The following is a 17,608-nucleotide window of genomic DNA, read 5'->3' as shown; positions in this document are numbered from 1 at the left end:
ACATGTACCTTGCTTGCAGAATCAGGCCATCTAGGTTCGACAGAAAGAAGACAACATCTCCCCTCCACTTCCTGTCTAGCTCCATTGCCCTCTTGCTTCCCTCAGCGACCACCTCCTTCGCCGCAGACGTCTGCTTCCCTTTTGCTGCAATTTTCTTCCCCATCCCCGTGAGCGCCGGTGCGGATGGGGGAAGGAATCAGGTAGGGGAACGAAGGCGGGCGAGGGAGAGAGAGAGGAGGGGGCAGTTGCTTGGCTTGCGAGAGAAGATGATGGGAAGGCAGGGCAGGCGACAAGTGAACCGTGCCGCTCCGTGTTTTCCTATCTTAAAGGGAAAAAGCATGAAGCGGGGGCGCGGCGCTTCAGAAAGTTACTATTTTGGATTAACTACAATAGTCCCACGACCCCACGACTCGCAGTAATTGCGTGACGTGGACGTTGGATTGACTGGTCATCTTGACAAAACGCCATGCGCAACCCTCTTCTGCCACGTGTCCGTGCATTGTTTGGGGCCTAACCTAATGTGTCGCGCGACACGTATTTCTTAGGCACGGGGGCTTATGTCGGGGAATACAAACAGGGGTGTGTATTTGCCCCTGACTCATGCACGGACGGTGAAGCCTACCGACACGAGAACAAGACCACAATGCCAAGATCAGATTGGAGCACAAGGGACCAGTCCTTTGTAGGATCCAAGTACAGATCAGGAAAGCCAAGACTAGCCAGAGAAGCAAGACATTGCTAAGGAAAAAGCCTCCCTTTCCGGGCAGGCGAGCCTGGCAAGGACGGGGTTTCCCCTAGAAGCAAACCTTCGGGATGTCCCGGCAGGCCTGCCGGGGCTTACGGAGGCAGAACCACCCTGCCGCAGCACCTCATCTGTAACACCCCGGATGTAACTTTCCCTATTTGTACTCCAACTCTTGCCGTTTCCGGCGTTAAGTTATATTTATTTTCTCAGGTTCAGGTTTTTGTCTCCGTGTGTTGTTGTCATTGTCATGCATCTCATATCATGTCGTCATGTGCATTGCATTTGCATACGTGTTCGTCTCATGCATTCGAGCATTTTCCCCGTTGTCCGTTTTGCATTTCGGCGCTCCGTTCTCCTCCGGTGGTCATTTCTAGCTTTGTTTCATGTGTGGGGATTAAACATTTCCAGATTGGACCGAGACTTGCCAAGCAGCCTTGGTTTACTACCGGTAGACCGCCTGTCAAGTTTCATACCATTTGGACTTCGTTTGATACTCCAACGGTTAACCGAGGGACCGAAAAGGCCTCGTGTGTGTTGCAGCCCAACACCCCTCCAATTTGGCCCAGAACCCACCTAACTCTGCTCCATCATCAAGAGCGTTCGATCACGATCGCATGGCTGAAAACCGCACCTCATTTGGACTCTCCTAGCTCCTCCTATGCCTATAAATGGGTCCCCCTCGAAATATCTCGGATCCCCCTCCCCGAAACCCTAGATCCGCTCCTCCTCGCGCCGCCGGACAACGTCCGCGCCGAGTCGGACGTGTCCGACCTGTGCGCCGCAGCCGCCAGCCACTCGCCGCCCGCCACGTGGCAACCCGGCGCCCCACATCGCCGCCTCCTCCATCGGCCCGCCGCGACCCATCGCGGGCCCTCTCTGCCGCCACTCGGGCCCGCGCCCCGCCGCCCGCGACCCGGCTCGCCCCGCCGCCTCCCCCGCTCGCAGCGCTGCCCCACCTCCTCGCCCGACACCGGCCGCCGACCGAGCCGCCCCGACGCGCCAGGCCGCCGCCGCCTTCGCCGCTCGCTGCCAACCGCCGCAGCCGCCCGCTCCGGCCCCCGCGGAGCACTCCGGCGAGCGCCACCGCTTCGGCCGGCCCTCCCTCCTCTCCGACGAGTCCTCGTCGCCGGCGAGCGCCGGATCCGCCGCCGTGAACAGTGTTTTCGCCAGATCCGGTTTCGGTGAACAGTAAACCCTAGGGGTAAATTTCGTCTAAGTCCCGAAATTCTTGATCCATATGCTCCTGTTTGAGACCCCGTAACTTTGCATCCGTAGCTCTGATTCATGCATATGGCATATCAAAATGTTCATTTCAGAGAGTACATCATTTCATTCCATTGCATCATTTTCGTTTGAGTTCATCTTGATGCCCGAAATGCTGTTAGAAGAGGGCTACTTGAGTTAATTGTCAGATCTGCTACTCCGTTTAGCACTTTTGTCATTTTTGCCATGATTATTGTGTGCATGATATGCCTGTGAGTTCTACATGTGTTTTGTTAAGGGTTTTGTCATCTTTCCAGAGGTGCAACCCATGTATTTTTAGGAGGTGTGTGGTGTCTTGTGCAAGCTTGCAAAGTGGTGCACTTGCTAAGTCTGTTTTCAGGGACTTAGTGATTTCACTAAGTCCTGGAGCTGTTTATCTCATGATGCCATATGTTCTTGTTGTTTCCTAGTGATCCGTGCCTCTTTTGAGGATAATCAGTAAGGGAGTTTTGTTAATATTGTAGTGCTCTATCCATCCATGTCTTTGTTTGCAATTATGGAGAACCCTAGCTTGAGTCAATCGAGCTCTACTTTTGCTACTTTGTGAATCTGGGCAGATTGTCAACTTGTTTGCAATTTTGCCGGTGATGTTGTAGTTGATCCGTGCATGCTATGCCAGGCAGATTCAATTGACTCATTCGTCTGAGGATGTAATTGTCTTTTCTGCTCGTGATGATACTATCCGTCTGTTTTCTCTCAATGAGAAGGGTGAATTGGATGCCATCTCTCAAATTCCAGTCGTTTGCGAATACCAAGACGTCTTTCCAGAAGAGCTTCCAGGAATGCCTCCGCACCGGCCAGTGGAATTGATTATTGATCTTGAGCCTGGCACGGAACCTGTGTGCAAACGTCCTTACAAGCTCGGACCTGAAGAGTTAAAGGAGCTAAAGAAGCAACTCGATATTCAAGAGAAAATGGGTCTCATCCGGCCTAGTTCTTCTCCGTGGGGCTATGGTGTTCTTTTTGTGAAGAAGAAGGATGGAACGGACCGACTTTGTGTTGATTACCATCCAGTGAACAAGAAGACCATCAAGAACAAATACCCACTTCCCAACATCAATGAGCTGTTCGAACAACTCAAAGGTGCCCAAGTATTCTCCAAGCTTGATCTCCGTATGGGTTATCACCAGATTCGCATTCGTGAAGAAGATATTCCCAAGACAGCATTCAGAACAAGTTTTGGTTCATATGAATACACTGTCATGTCTTTTGGCCTCGCCAACGCTCCTCCGACGTTCTCTCGAATGATGAACTTCATCTTCAACACCTACACCAATGACTTCGTTTTGGTCTATCTCGACAACATTCTGGTTTTCTCGAAGAACAAGGAAGATCATGCCAAGAACTTGCGTTTGGTTCTTGATAAGCTCAGAGAACATCAATTCTACGCCAAGTTCTCCAAGTGTGAATTCTGACTCGATGAGGTTCTTTATCTTGGTCATATCATCTCTGCCAAGGGCATTACCATGAATCCTGAGAAGGTGTCTGCAATTGTGAATTGGGAACCTCCTCAGAATGTGAAGCAACTCCGCAGTTTTCTCGGTCTCACAAGCTATTGCCGAAGATTCGTTGAAACTTTTCTAAGATCGCGAAATCTCTCTCTAATCTTCTTCAGAAGCACGTCAAGTATGTTTGGTCTCTGGAGTGTGATATTGCTTTCAACACTTTGAAAGAGAAATTGATCACTGCTCCAGTTCTAACTCCGCCAGATGAATCCAAGCCGTACGAGGTCTTTTGTGATGCCTCTCTCCAAGGTCTTGGCACAGTATTGATGCAAGAGAAGAAAGTTGTTGCTTATACTTCTTGCCAGTTGAAGCCTAATGAGAAGAACTACCCCACTCATGATCTCGAGTTGGCGGCAGTTGTGCATGCTCTTTTGACTTGGAGACATCTTCTATTGGGAAGAAAAGTGGACATTTTCACTGATTACAAGAGTCTCAAGTACATCTTCACTCAGCCTAATCTCAACCTCAGGCAAACTCGATGGGTCGAAATAATTCAAGAGTATAATCCGAGTATTGAGTATACTCCAGGCAAGGCCAATGTGATTGCTGACGCTTTGAGTAGGAAAGCTTACTGCAACAGTCTGATTCTCAAGCCTTATCAACCCGAGCTTTGTGAAGCTTTCCGCAAACTTAACCTACAAGTTGTTCCTCAAGGTTTCCTCGCCAACCTTCAAATCTCTCCTACCTTAGAAGACCAGATTCGCCAAGCCCAGCTTCTTGATGCTATGGTGAAAAAGGTGAAGTTTGGGATTCCCAAGAGTCAGTCCAAGTACAAGTGCTACCGCCTTGATGACAAGGACACTCTCTTCTTCGAGGATCGTATTGTGGTACCCAAAGGTGACCTCCGTAAAGTGATCATGAACGAGACTCACAATTCTCTCCTCTCCATCCACCCTGGGAGCACAAAGATGTATCAGGACCTCAAGCAAGCTTATTGGTGGACTCGAATGAAGCGCGAGATTGCTCAATTCATGAATGAATGTGATGTCTGCAGAAGAGTGAAGGCAGAACACCAAAGGCCAGCAGGTCTCCTCCAACCTCTTGCCATTCCAGAATGGAAGTTTGACCACATTGAAATGGACTTCATGACTGGGTTTCCTAAGTCCAAGCGTGGCAATGATGCTATATTCGTTGTCATCGACAAACTCACCAAAGTGGCCCATTTTCTGCCTATCGAAGAGTCGATCACTGCAGCTCAATTGGCGGAACTCTATACCTCTCGAATTGTCTCTCTGCACGGTATTCCTCAAGTGATCTCTTCAGACCGTGGAAGCATCTTTACCTCGAAGTTTTGGGATTCTTTTCAGAAGGCCATGGGCACTAACATCCGCTTCAGCACAGCTTTCCATCCTCAAACAAGCGGTCAAGTCGAGCGTGTCAACCAGATTCTTGAAGATATGCTCAGGGCTTGTGTGATCTCCTTCGGCATGAAGTGGGAGGATTGTCTTCCTTATGCTGAATTCTCCTACAACAACAGTTTTCAAGCAAGTTCGGGCAAGGCCCCTTTTGAAATTTTGTATGGCAGGAAGTGTCGTACCCCTCTCAACTGGTCTGAAACCGGTGAACGTCAGCTTTTGGGTAATGACTTAATCACAGAGGCAGAAGAAATGTGCAAAGTCATTCGTGATAACCTCAAAGCAGCCCAATCCCGCCAGAAGAGCTACTATGATAGTAAGCACCGTGATTTGGCTTTCGAGATCGGAGATCATGTTTACCTTCGCGTCTCTCCTATGAAAGGTACTCGTTGCTTCGGTATCAAAGGGAAGTTTGCCCCCAGATACGTGGGACCTTTCAAGATTGTCAGCAAGAGAGGCGACCTCGCCTATCAACTCGAGCTTCCTTCAAACTTTGCAAATGTTCATGACGTGTTCCATGTTTCTCAGCTTCGAAAGTGCTTCAAGACTCCTGACCGCACCGTCAACTTCGAGGACATTGAGCTCCAAGAAGATCTCTCTTATCGTGAGCACCCAGTTGCTATTCTTGAAGAGACTGAACGCAAGACTCACAACAAGTCAATCAAATTTCTCAAAGTCAAGTGGTCACACCATTCCGACTGTGAAGCTACCTGGGAACGCGAGGATCACCTTCGTTCTGAGTACCCGGCGTTCTTTCAGTCCTAGATCTCGGGACGAGATCCTTTCGTAGTGGTGGAGTGTTGTAACACCCCAGATGTAACTTTCCCTATTTGTACTCCAACTCTTGCCGTTTCCTGCGTTAAGTTATATTTATTTTCTCAGGTTCGGGTTTTTGTCTCCGTGTGTTGTTGTCATTGTCATGCATCTCATATCATGTCATCATGTGCATTCCATTTGCATACGTGTTTGTCTCATGCATTCGAGCATTTTCCCCATTGTCCGTTTTGCATTCCGGCGCTACGTTCTCCTCCGGTGGTCATTTCTAGCTTTCTTTTGTGTGTGGGGATTAAACATTTCCGGATTGGACCGAGACTTGCCAAGCGGCCTTGGTTTACTACCGGTAGACCGCCTGTCAAGTTTCGTACCATTTGGACTTCGTTTGATACTCCAACGGTTAACCGAGGGACCGAAAATGCCTCGTGTGTGTTGCAGCCCAACACCCCTCCAATTTGGCCAAAAACCCACCTAACTCTGCTCCATCATCTAGAGCGTTCGATCACGATCGCGTGGCCGAAAACCGCACCTCATTTGGACTCTCCTAGCTCCTCCTATGCCTATAAATACGTCCCCCTCGAAATATCTCGGATCCCCCTCCCCGAAACCCTAGATCCGCTCCTCCTCGCGCCGCCGGACAACGTCCGCGCCGAGTCGGACGTGTCCGACCTGCGCGCCGCCGCCGCCAGCCACTCGCCGCCCACCACGTGGCAACCCGGCGCCCCACATCGCCGCCTCCTCCGCCGGCCCGCCGCGGCCCATCGCGGGCCCTCTCCGCCGCCACTCGGGCCCGCGCCCCGCCGCCCGCGACCCGGCTCGCCCCGCCGCCTCCGCCGCTCTTGGCGCCGCCCCGCCTCCTCGCCCGATGCCGGCCGCTGCCCGCCGCCCGGCCCAGCCGCCGACCGAGCCGCCCCGAGGCGCCAGGTCGCCGCCGCCTTCGCCGCTCGCCGCCAACCGCCGCAGCCGCCCGCTCCGACCCCGCGGAGCACTCCGGCGAGCGCCACCGCTCCGGCCGGCCCTCCCTCCTCTCCGGCGAGTCCTCATCGCCGGCGAGCGCCGGATCCGCCGCCGTGAACAGTGTTTTTGCCAGATCCGGTTTCGGTGAACAGTAAACCCTAGGGGTAAATTTCGTCCAAGTCCCGAAATTCTTGATCCATATGCTCCTGTTCGAGGCCCCGTAACTTTGCATCCGTAGCTTCGATTCATGCATATAGCATATCAAAATGTTCATCTCAGAGAGTACATCATTTCATTCCATTGCATCATTTTCATTTGAGTTCATTTTGATGCCCGAAATGCTGTTAGAAGAGGGCTACTTGAGTTAATTGTCAGATCTGCTACTCCGTTTAGCACTTTTGTCATTTTTGCCATGATTATTGTGTGCATGATATGCCCGTGAGTTCTACATGTGTTTTGTTAAGGGTTTTGTGTAACGCCCCGGACACACCCGCCGATGGTCATTACTCCTGGCGGGATCTAGACTGGCCCCACAGATCAATACTAGTCTTTTCTGCTCACTTTGTCCTCACTCGTGCGCACCCGGGAGCAACTTCCCGGTCGGTCACCAATCCTGACACTACTCCAAGCTGAGCATGCTTAACTTTGGAGTTCTGTCCGAATGGGCTCTCGGAAAAGAAGGAATTCCTTATTGATATGAGTAGTATATCATCCCTAATAAGCCAGGCCATCACATACACCCCCACTCAGAGGAACCAACGTCCTCGTCGGGCCACAGGAACGTTCCCTCTTGGCACATACGTCTGTGCATCCAGTCCGGTACATGTACCATGTCGTGTGCCACGACGGGTCACAAACGTCATGAACAACATGACCGCGCACATGTCCGCAAACATCCGTGTAACCGCGAGGGTCGGCTCTGATACCAACTTGTAACGCCCCGGACACACCCGCCGGTGGTCATTACTCCTGGCGGGATCTAGACTGGCCCCACAGATCAATACTAGTCTTTTCTGCTCACTTTGTCCTCACTCGTGCGCACCCGGGAGCAACTTCCCGGTCGGTCACCAATCCTAACACTACTCCAAGCTGAGCACGCTTAACTTTGGAGTTCTGTCCGAATGGGCTCCCGGAAAAGAAGGAATTCCTTATTGATATGAGTAGTATATCATCCCTAATAAGCCAGGCCATCACTTTTGTCATCTTTCCAGAGGTGCAACCCATGTATTTTTAGGATGTGTGTGGTGTCTTGTGCAAGCTTGCAAAGTGGTGCACTTGCTAAGTCTGTTTTCAGGGACTTAGTGATTTCACTAAGTCCTGGAGCTGTTTATCTCATGATGCCATATGTTCTTGTTGTTTCCTAGTGATCTGTGCCTTTTTTGAGGATAATCAGTAAGGGAGTTTTGTTAATATTGTAGTGCTCTATCCATCCATGTCTTTGTTTGCAATTATGGAGCACCCTAGCTTGAGTCAATCGAGCTCTACTTTTGCTACTTTGTGAATCTGGGCAGATTGTCAACTTGTTTGCAATTTTGCCGGTGATGTTATAGTTGATCCGTGCATGCTATGCTATTGTTCTTGCCATGTATAGCTTTCATTTTGTGCCTTCTTGATGGATGTATGCTTGTCTTGCCATGACTTGCACCGTAGTGAGTGCATCAAGCTCGTAAACATGCCTACTTGAGTTATATTTCAGCATGTTGTATTTTCTGATCCCTTTTGGCTCAAGGTCACTAAGGGACTTTTGTTAAGCTCTTTGAGTAGCTCCATTACATGCTTTACTTTGCCATTTTCTGGTCCTGTAGCATGTAGTTTTGTTGCTCCGAAGAGGGCTACCTGATCTGAAATTCCAGACAAGTGTTGATTTCACTAAGTCTGAGATCTGTTTTCCATTTGCATTTTTGCCATGCTTGTTTGAACCTGTTAATGGATGATTTGGCCGTAGCTCAGTGCTAGACTTTTGTTAAGAATCTTGTGTGTATCCCTGCCATGTATTTTGTTGTCATGTTTGGGTGCTGTAGCATGTTCATTTCATTGCATTTAGAGGCCTACTTGCTGTAAATCGCAGACCGGTGTCATTTTTGAATCGCTTGCCATTTCCAAACCGTAACTCCAATTCCGGCGTTCTTTATATCGTTTTCAAGCAATTTCATCTCATCTTTCCAGTGGCACACTTGGATTTCCAAGTTGAGGCCAGGTTCATGCTTTTCCTGTCATATCTTGCATTTGGCATCCCGCATCGCATCCCGCATAGCATATCATCATTTCATCATATTGCTTGTTCTTGCACGTGGTTGATTGTATCCTTGTTGCTTGTTTGTCTTGTTTGGGTAGAGCCGGGAGACGAGTTCGCTAATGAGGAGCCCGTTGAGTTTGCTTTCGAGGATCCAGTCAACTCTGACAGCTGTGCAGGCAAGATGATCATACCCTCGAAATCACTACTATCTTTGCTATGCTAGTTTGCTCGCTCTTTTGCTATGCCATTGCTACGATGCCTACCACTTGCTTGCAAGCCTCCAAAATTGCCATGTAAAACCTCTAACCCACCATGTCCTAGCAAACCGTTGATTGGCTATGTTACCGCTTCGCTCAGCCCCTCTTATAGCGTTGCTAGTTGCAGGTGAAGATTGGAGCACGTTCCTTGTTGGAACATTTATTTACTTGTTGGGATATCATTATATTGCCATGTTATCTTAATGCATCTATATACTTGGTAAAGGGTGGAAGGCTCGGCCTCTCGCCTAGTGTTTTGTTCCACTCTTGCCGCCCTAGTTTCCGTCATATCGGTGTTATGTTCCCGGATTTTGCGTTCCTTACGCGGTTGGGTTATAATGGGAACCCCTTGATATTTTGCCTTGATTAAAGCTTTTCCAGCAATGCCCAACATTGGTTTTACCATTCGCCACCTAGCCTTTTCTTTCCCTTGGGTTCTGCAGACTCAAGGGTCATCTTATTTTACCCCCCCCCCCCGGGCCAGTGCTCCTTTGAGTGTTGGTCCAACCGAGCGATGTCCGGGGCTACCAGGGGCAACTCTGGGCTGGCCTACCCGACGTCTGGCTCATCTGAGTGTGCCCTGAGAACGAGATATGTGCAGCTCCTATCGAGATTTGTCGGCACATTCGGGCGGTGTTGCTGGTCTTGTTTTAACCTGTCGAAGTGTCTTGAATTACCGAGATACCGAGTCTGATCGGAACGTCTTGGGAGGAGGTCTATTCCTTCGTTGACCGTGAGAGCTTGTCATGGGCTAAGTTGGGACTCCCCTGCAGGGATTTGAACTTTCGAAAGCCGTGCCCGTGGTTATGGGCAGATGGGAATTTGTTAATGTCCAGTTGTAGATAACTTGAACCTTAATTTAATTAAAATGAATCAACTGAGTGTGTTACCGTGATGGCCTCTTCTCGGCGGAGTCCAAGAAGTGGACACGGTGTTGGAGTAATGTTTGCGCAGGTTGCTCTCTAGTTTCTCGCTCGCACTTTGCCTCCTCTTCTCGCTCTCCTTTGTGAATAAGTTAGCCACCAAACTTGCTAGTCGCTTGCTGCAGCTCCACTCATATTTTACCTTGCCTTACCTATAAGCTTAAATAGTCTTGATCGCGAGGGTGCGAGATTGCTGAGTCCCTGTGGCTCACAGATTACTATTACACCAGATGCAGGGCCTGATGATTCTGCTCCAGGTGACGCGTATGAGCTCAAGTGGGAGTTCGACGAAGACTCTCAACGTTACTATGTTTCCTTTCCCGATGATCAGTAGTGGTGCCCAGTTGGGGTGATTGGGACCGTGTCGCATGTTGGGTTCTCTTTTATTTTGGCGCCGTAGTCGGGCCATGAGTGTTTGGATGATGTAATGTTATTTATGTACTTGATTGACATGGCGAGTGTAAGCCAACTATGTTATCTCCCCTTTGTTGTTCATATTACATGGGATGTTCTGAAGATTGCCTAACTTGCGACATATGCCTTCAGTGCGATTATGTCTCTAAGTCGTGCCTCGACACGTGGGAGCTATAGTCGCATCGAGGGTGTTACATCATCATGACTCAAGTCATCAATCAGTGTGGTGTCAAGCTCCAAGGTGACTAAGTGACTGCTATTCGCCACTTGGCAGCCACTTCGTACAAAAAATGTCTACAGGTGACACCCGTCCTGCAAAATAGCACGGCAGTGCCTGTCGGGCGAGCTGTGATGTGACATTGAGCGACGCATTTAATGTTCTCTGTCATCTTGCAGAGTTAGGTATGATAGCACAGTTTTCTATCTAATCAGTGCATAATTACTGATTTGCCACTGTGGTGACCCCTTTGTCTATAAAAGGAGGCCCATGGCAACCGTAGAAAGGATTCGGATCTCATCACATCCATACATGCGTAGCCGCTCTCGCCCTGAGGCAACTCTGCCGGGCAAGTGTGTTGCGCTCACCACCATCAATCCACCAAAGGATGAGTAGGGTTTTACGCCTCACGGCGGCCGGAACCTAGGTAAAGATTGCTTGCGTGATCTCTGTCGTCCTGCTCCATGTTCTTCAGGTCTTTGTGCAATGTGCCATCCCCCCGCTGAACCATAAAGGAACTTTTGGTCCCATAGGTGGCAGTGGTTTCCTGCGACAGGAACACAAAAGTAGCAATAGTTCCCATAGATGGATTCAAATATATTACTACCCCAGAGGGCTCGATAATACACACGGTTCGGGTAATTAAACACAATCCAAACTACTTTGAAACACTAGCTGGGCCAACTATTTCTTTCCCTCGATGTAATTGGGGATGGACACGAGAGGGACCTTACCATGAACATCACCGAGGAGGTCTGGCATTAGGAGAATCCTGTCAACCTTCTTGATGATTACCTTGTGAGCTTGCCACTCACAAACTTGTTTGTCGAGGCATGCCATGTTATCTTCCTACATAAGCTTGACAAGAACATTATGCCTCACAAATGAAGGAGTAGCTTTGAACTTCTTGTGCTTTAGTACACCCTTAACAACACGACTAACAGCAGTGTCGTTGGAATACATCTCATCTTTGGTATAAGTGCAAATGACTTCCAGGATCGAACAACCTAAGGACTTTGTTTTCCTAGTGCGTATATTCAGGTCATCTGCCTCATAGCGAGTGACATGTTCAACTACACAATCCTTGTTTGCATCAGGGCTCTAATTGAAACAGAAATGAATTCTGAATTACTTTCCAATATAAAAAACACAAGTTATTTAAACCACTATGTAGAGTCAAAAGTATGCATGATAGGGAAGGTAGCATGGCATCAGCGCTAATAAATCTTGCATTATTTATCACCACATACTTAGATGTAAAACCGCAATCAAGATTGAGAAAGAAGAAAACCACAATCAAGATGTAGAGCCGAAAGTAATTGTTTTTTGCGTAGCGGTAGAGTGTCTCCTGTGTACTTGTAGAAATTGTTTCTCTGGGCCCAAGACAAAAGAGCCCATTCACCCTAAATAATAAAATCAATTCAAAAGCCCACATACTTACTTAATGAGAGGCGCTCCCCAGCACACCGCCCCCCAAAAAAACATGGGTGCTCTTCTTCCTCCTCACTCACACCCACCTCACGTCAACTCACTCCACTCATACCCAATTCCCCACCTCACTCCTACAGAAAACACCAACTCCCCTTCTTCCTCACTACTATAGAAAACCCCGGATCCAAATCTTCTTCACTCGCACTACAACTAGGCTCGAGGAAACACCCGCAAGGAAATTGGAGTCGGCTGACCCCAGCGCCAAGAAGATGAGGCTCCTGCCAGCGGTGTTGCCGGTTGTAGATCCCGCACCCGGCAGTGCGGGGAGAAGAGGCGAGGGCCACCCCCTCACTACAAAAAAATGACACATCCGTGACATTATGGCCGAACAAAAACATTTTCTGTCATGCTTATGACACTTCTATGACAATAATTGTGACAAAAACATGTATCATCATAGATGTGGTGGGCTCCTACTTCTATGACAAAAAATCATGACAGAAGATGGGCTTTTCATCCTGGGTGGGCCGGAGACGCACCTACATGACATTCCTTGGGCCATCCATGACAGGAAAAATCATGGTAGAAGTGAGGTCGAGGAAAATTTCGGGGAGTTCCCGGCTACGGTGGGTGGTCGGGGCCGAGCGATGCACTATGGTTTGTGTGTTTCTCTCATAAGGTACATACGCGTGTGTGTGCAAGGAGTTGGCTCTAAAAGAACCCAAGCGAGATGTTAACTTATTGAACCTGAGCGATTGCACTAGATATGTTACTAAACCCGAGTGATCAATCCCTTCGCTGCTGACTCAACCCGAGTGATTCCTTCACTATTGACTGAACCCGATCGAGCATTTCCTTTGTTGTCGCTGCTAATTGAACCTGGGCGATCGATTGATGTTGCTTCTTATTGAAGCCGACCGAGCCCCGGTCCAAGACGTAGCTAGCCAGCTGGTGTTGGGTTGCCTCATGATGAACAGTGATCATTGCTATCACGCGCGTGATACATAGAACGAGTCGAGACATGGCGAGTCAAGCTGGTTGGTTGGCTATGGATGAACAGTTCTCGGTGGGGGGTGGATGTGCAGGACCCCATGTTAGTAGGCGGTTGCCGCTGGATGAACAGGAGCCCGAGGAGGCCACCGCACCCTAACTAGTTGGGGGTGGATGAACAGGACCCTGTGGAGGCTATATGAACAAAGCCGGTGGAGGATGCCGGAAGTCAACGGTGGTTGACTAGTAGCCCATGGAGGCTGGAGTGAGGCAGTAGACGATGGATGAATAGTAGCCCATGGAGTCCCGTTTTGCAGTATGCCACACCCCTCTCGATGAATAGGACCCCATTTCGACCGTAGGCGCTCGAACAGAAGTTTGTTTCCTCTGTTTTGTGGTACGCCACACCCCTCCCAATCAACATGACCCTGTTTTGATAGTAGGCGCTTGAACAGAAGTCTGTTTCCTCCGTTTTGTGGTACGGCAGACCCCTCCGGATGAACAGAATCCCGCTTCGTCCGTTGGTGGTCAAACAGAAGGCCATTTCCTCTGTTCTCCGGTACGCCAGACCCCATTTCGGTTGTTCTGTCCAAGCGGGTTGGCTCCCATCGAAAAGGACGCGTTCCGACCCAATCGGTTGCCTCCCGATGAACATAACAATGTTTCCTCCATTCCGACCTAGCCGGTTGGCTGCCGATCAATAGAACACCATCGTGATACGTGTTTGAGACACGCATGTATGTACATACATAGCCGTATTTACTTTCATGCAGTGTGGATGTACATACATGTACACGATATAGACGGAACTGCGTGACATGCTACATCGGCAGCTCTACTACGACACGTGTCGATCCTTACTCGGCCACAGTTCATTGCTGCAGAGAGACCGATCCACCACTATGTATGTACATGTTTGCGACCAGACAGATAATGCTACATATGCTTCGACCTTGTGGGTCCCCGCTGCCAAGGGGTAAGGACGCACTTCCTTCCGTGTGAACATGTAGCTAGTGGGTCCCAGCTGTCAGGGGGGGAACATTTTTTCGTGAAATATAGAGGCCCTTCCGGTGGGTCTTCCGGTGGGTCCTGGTTGTCGGGTGGAGGAATCATTATTATGCGCTTAATATGGAGGCACTTCCTTGCGTGCGACCGTGGACCCACCTGTCGGCCTCTCCATGTATTCCCACTCCGACCAAGATAGAACTTCTACCAAAAGTTTATTGTGGTATTTTTTTCAAATAACAATTAAGGTGAAGCAGGGTCAGGAACAATGAATCTCTTTATGATAAACAGATCCATTTTGCAAGTTCGTTATTACTGGTAGTTCCTACAAATAATTGGACTAATGACGAATACAATGCTTGAATTATAGATGTAGATGCTACATAGTGGGTTCTCATCCTTCAGAGACTACGAGTGTAATACGAGCATCCGTTGACAAAGGGATCACCCTAAGATGATCATCTCATGGCTATTGGGAACGAATCAAATCAGATGGTTCTATTTCTCAACCTTTCTGACTAGCTCCTACGGAACCAAGGTCGAAAGGATTGAAAAAGTCAGTCATTCACAACCACTGATGAAGGATTCCTCGAAAAGTTAAGGATTAGTAGTTCTTTATCGAAATCGATTTCGAAAAAGAATGGATTCGATCCTATACATAAGCGAGGAAGGTAATCAAAAAAGAGATAAGACGAGTCCTTCTTTCTATTATCACTTAGGAGCCGTGCGAGATGAAAGTCTCATGCACGGTTTTGCATGAGAGAAAGAAGCGAGGAATCCACTTTTCAACTCTGACTCCCTCACTCCAGTCGTTGCTTTTCTCTCTGTTACTTCGAAAGTAGCTGCTTCAGCTTCAGCCACGCGAATTCTCGATATTCCTTTTTATTTCTCATCAAATGAATGGCATCTTATTCTGGAAATCCTAGCTATTCTTAGCATGACTTTGCGGAATCTCCTTGTTATTACTCAAACAAGCATGAAACGTATGCTTGCATATTCGTCCATAGGGCAAATCAGATATGTAATTATTGGAATAATTGTTGGAGACTCAAATGATGGATATGCAAGCATGATAACTTATATGTTGTTCTATATCTCCATGAATCTCAGAACTTTTGCTTTCATTGTATTATGTCGTCTATGTACCGGAACTGATAACATTGAAGATTATGCAGGATTATACACGAAATATCCTTTTTTGGTTCTCTCTTTAGCCATATGTCTCTTATCCCTAGGAGGCCTTCCCCCACTAGCAGACTTCTTCGGAAAACTCTATCTATTCTGGTGTGGATGGAAAGTAGGCCTATATTTCTTGGTTTCAATAGGACTCCTTACGAGCATTCTTTCTATCTACTATTATCTAAAAATAATCAGGTTATTAATGACTCGACGAAACCAAGAAATAAGCCCTTATGTTCGAAATTATAGAAGATCCCCTTTAAGATCAAACAATTCCATCGAATTGAGTATGACTGTATGTGTGATAGCATCTACTATACCAAGAATATCAATGAACCCCATTCTTGCAATTGCTCAGGGTACCCTCTTTTAGCTGCTAGGTCTATTTCTTAGTTCAAGATCCCTCTTACTAACTGGAATAAAAGAATTAGTAGATATGTTCTGCCCAAAATGGGAATGGCCGCTAGGGTTATGAACTTATAATCATGGAATCAGCTCGATCATCAGATTAAAAGTTCATTCCATACCGAACCAGACTGTGCACATTCTTATTATGAGAAGAGGTCATTCGAGCCTATGGAAATAGGATAATCTGTTTACATAGAAATCCCTACGTCCTTGCATGCTATTTAGGATTAGGAATAGGTGTAATCAGACCTCCTTTTGACATATCTATCATATTCTTATTTGGGTACCATATGCACCTCTTTGGGCTTCTATTGAATTGAGAAATTGGATTGTACATGTTTCATCTATTTTATTTTGATATCAAAATCTCTAACAATGGATGTTGTCCGTTGACCATGTTGACCATGCCACGCCGAGAGCACCAAGTCGGCGGACGACAATGAGGCCTAGGAAGGGAACGACGCGGAGCCGGGGAAGACTCGGCAATTGTTTCTGGCACAGAGGGGAGTACGAGGGTTTACTGATTCGTCTACCATCCCCGGGGAATAACAGGAGATGTGGGTGAGTAGAGGGATGACCATGCCAGCGATGGAAGTAGGGTGGGGCGGTGAGGCATGCACGGCAGCACAACCGGCCATGGGAGGCAGGAGCAGGCGGTACGGTCGGCGCTGGTTTGGCGGCTGGAGCAAGAAGACCAGAGGTTGAAGAAGTAGCATGGTTATTGGATTAACATCCTATGATTACTTCAGCTAGAATCGTTTATTAACTAAGTTGACAAAGCCATGCATACGCGTCAACTTAGTAGGCCCACAAGTCAGCCTCCAAATCAAGTGGGTCCCAGCTAGCAAGGGACGAATCATTTTTAGCGTAATAAGGAGGCACTTCCTTGCGTGCAAAGATGTAGCTGGTGGGTCCAAGCTATCAGGGAGGTGGAACTCTTTTTCCACGTAATAAGGACGCACCTCCTTGCGTGGGAAGATGATACTGGTGGGTCAAACCTGACAGGGGGAATCATTTTTTCACATAATAAGGAGGCACTTGCTTTGCGTGCGGCCATGGACCATGTGGGTCTGTACTATCAGCCTCTCCACATACATCCCGGACTCACTCACATGTGGGCCCTGCCCGCTAATAGTTTTTAGGTAGGGCTAAACTAACCCTGTTTAACCACCCAGTCACTAGCCAGTGGGTCCCAACAGTCAGGTTTAACCTGGACGGCCTGTTGACTTGCCGACACCACAATCATGTAATGTTGATACAGTAATTGATTTGTAGGATTATAAATAAATAAGAAATGATTTATTTATTTCAAAAAATGCTATAAACTTCTAAAAATCATAGAAAATCAACTTTAGCTCGGAATGAAATAAGTTATATATCAAAATGATAAGAAAAATCCAATCTATCCAATAATACTATTTTCCTGCATGTTAGAGCAAGTTAAACTTATTGATCAGGTCAAATCAATTAAATGGCATTTGAATAATCACATAAGGAGTTTGAATTTGAGCCTTTGGTTCAAACCAACTTCATTTAATCTGGTTATTAGTTGCATTAGCTTAATTGATAGCATATCACCATGTCATGACCATGCATCATATTGTTGCATTGCATTGATTGTGTTCCTTCTTTGTTGATGTTGTTTGTCCCCTCTCAGTAGACGTTGTTCCGGCGATGTGATCGTTGACACCCATGAAGAGGTATACTATCTCCAAAAGTGCTAGGCAAGCAAACCCCCTTTGAGCATTCTGATACAATCCCCGTCTCTCGCTCTTGCTCTCTTTTACTACATTAGGACAATAATGATTCAACTGTTATATGCTGCGGTAGTTGAACCCATTCCTCTGCATGACCTGTCTTTGCCACAGTAAATAGCTAAAACCCATTAGCATGATTAGGAGTTGTTTGAGCCATGATGTGCCTACTAATTCATGCTTGCTTCTTATGCC

This window comes from Triticum urartu, chromosome 4A (genome assembly GCF_056163025.1).
Source record: "Triticum urartu cultivar PI428250 chromosome 4A, HENAU_Tu73, whole genome shotgun sequence".
Taxonomy (NCBI): Eukaryota; Viridiplantae; Streptophyta; class Magnoliopsida; order Poales; family Poaceae; genus Triticum; species Triticum urartu.
The sequence above is the reverse complement of the archived record's forward strand: the minus strand, read 5'-3'. Positions refer to the sequence as shown.